At 40.1% G+C, this 2,602-nt stretch overlaps 1 protein-coding gene across 1 annotated transcript in view; it reads right to left on the bottom strand.

Annotated features, from left to right (window-relative positions):
- The window catches only part of LOC116843678 (rab GDP dissociation inhibitor beta), a 51,051-nt gene that overhangs the window by 47,433 nt on the left and 1,016 nt on the right, over positions 1 to 2,602 (bottom strand). The gene's annotated exons all lie outside the window — the stretch shown is intronic.

Raw genomic sequence — 2,602 nt, 5'->3', positions numbered from 1 at the left:
GAGAGAGAGAGAGAGAGAGAGAGAGAGAGAGAGAGAGAGAGAGAGAGAACGTGAAGTTATTTGTTAATTTGGAGTTGGTGATTGGTCGATGGAATTACTCGCTACGATATTCAATATCGTACATTGACAATTTAACTAATAAATAATTACTTTCGCTATTAAATTAATTTTTGTCGCTACTAAATTAATTTTAGCTAATTAAGATTGTGGTAAGGAAAATGTCAAGGGAAAATCAATTTCAAGCTTCATGAGAAATTCGGCAAATGACACCATGTAAGAGAATTAACTACGTGACACGGAAATTTCATTGCAGCGAAAATTACTTGCGTAACTGGAGAAGGAAAGAAGAGGAGGGTGATAATCACCACCGCGATTCATGATCCGAAGTCTGATCATGTTTCCTACATAATTATGATTATGCTAACACAATTACGGACGAAAGCAGTTTGGTAATCTCTGACGGAATTGGCAACATTCGTATCTTAATTACGGAAAAAAGCCTCTCGCAGACGATAATAACGCCACGTTGATACGTACACATGTGCGTTCCGTATCTCTCGTCATCAAAATATACTGAATCATATTTACTCGCTGCTGCTGCCATCGTAAGTTTCACGCTAGTAAAAGATACTGTCAAGCGTTGATGATAAAATAAACGTGTCGCGTAACACGTATACACAATCATCACAACTTGCAACTCATCCGGTCGAAATGAAACAGGTGAAGAATAGACGAATAAATGGACCAAAGATTTAGGACCAGAGATTTCGAAGCACAGATGAAGAGAAAAGTTTAAGTAAACATGGACATATCGTACAAAAACAGATCAAATAAACAGAAGTAGAAAAGTTTAATAAGAGGCATACGAGAGAGAGAGAGAGAGAGAGGGAGAGAGAGGGAGAGAGAGGGGGAGAGAGAGAGGGAGAGAGAGAGGGGGGGGACATACGAAGAACAATAAGAAATAAAGAATTAAGAACAAATAAAGTGCGACGAGAATAAAAAGAAGAATGGAAAGATGAATAGAGAGGACAAAGTCTCGACAAAATCTGTTTGTTAAACAGATGCTGCTATCGTATTTGAAGTAAAGTCAAAGTGCACTCGCACTTGAACATTGGAGAAGACGAAAGGTGTAGACAGTGTAGCTAAGAACAAGAGAGCCAACGCGGAATGTCGTGGCGGCGGTGAAGCATGAATGAAAAAAATTCCGATATAAAAATCGGCATTCTCTCTGTTGAGAAGCGAACTGCGGCGCAGAATGTAGCCGCGGATGAAATAAATCGCGACGAGGGACTGCCGGACAGAATGCCGTTTAGGGCTAATTTATCGTGGCGAGGTCGTGCGATTTCGCGACGTTCGATCGGTTCTCGCGGGGCGGACACTTTCCTCCCCCTCTTTAACCCTTTCTTCTTCCTCGACGCAACCACCTCTCTTTCTCGGTATACCCAAGTGTAACCATTGTGAGGCTGACGGTATCGAACTTTCCGCTACTTTCTACTGGTCGGTAGCAATGACCGGAATCCGCAATTAGTGTCAGCCGTTCGTAACGCCCGTTACACTTAGAATGCAATGCATCATCCGTTTTGCTCCCATTGTGAAATTATGGCTGCGTTCCGAAATTCACTGCCAGTACTGAAATTCTATAGTTCATGTCACATATACTATAGAATTTCAGCACTGACAGTGAATTTCGGAACGCAGCCTATATAGTTTGCTAATAACACCGCGTTTATTTTAAGTGCATTTTGTTTTTTCTCCATTCTCCTTATTCCTTCTTGTTGCACGTCATACACTCCATTTCAAAAGGACATAAATCTCGTTAAATTAAAAAAAAGTATAGGAGTATTCAAAAGAAACGGATCTTACAAGCAACGTCATATATAATAATTTTTATATTATACCTCCAACTTTAATAAGATTGAAAAACACAATAGTAACAATAAATAAAAATAGTTCCAATAGGATCAATAATAAACATTAACTATACATTAACAAAACATTAACTATACTAATATACTTTTTACTCGCCTAACAAAAAGCATTGTCTGTATTCAACGATTATCGCTCCTGATTGATTTATCTTTTGGATCTATCAAGGATCATACTCCAATCGTAAATAATAATCATTAAGTGCTTACTTTTGCTGAATATAAGCACTGTACTAGTTGCTATCATATATATGTGCAGAAATGTATTTGTGAAAGTCACGCACGAAGCGAAAAGCGTCTCAATTATCCTGATACCGTAGCACCGGCTGATTCGATCAATCGCGCGACAAGAATTAAAAAGTGACCGTTCGGTCGACTCGACGTTGATTTGCGCGGCGGGAATGCGGCCTCGAGAATCGATACACTTCCCCCTTATACGACGCAGTTCCGACGATACGGTACGTTCCCCGCAGGAACATATCTTTCTCTCTCTCTTCCCCTTCCTCTTTCTCCTTCCCTCTCACAACGATCATTCACTTCTTTCCTCCTTTTTCTTTCTCGTTTTGCATCGCTCCTTAGATATATCGACTTGTAAAATTTCGATCGCCGAAAAAGAAGGAGAGAGAGAGAGAGAGAGAGAGAGAGAGAGAGAGAGAGAGAGAGAGAGAGAGAGAGAG

This window comes from Odontomachus brunneus, unplaced genomic scaffold (assembly GCF_010583005.1).
Source record: "Odontomachus brunneus isolate Ranch 3 - 2012 unplaced genomic scaffold, Obru_v1 Obru_scaffold_034, whole genome shotgun sequence".
NCBI lineage: Eukaryota > Metazoa > Arthropoda > Insecta > Hymenoptera > Formicidae > Odontomachus > Odontomachus brunneus.
The sequence above is the reverse complement of the archived record's forward strand: the minus strand, read 5'-3'. Positions and strand labels throughout refer to the sequence as shown.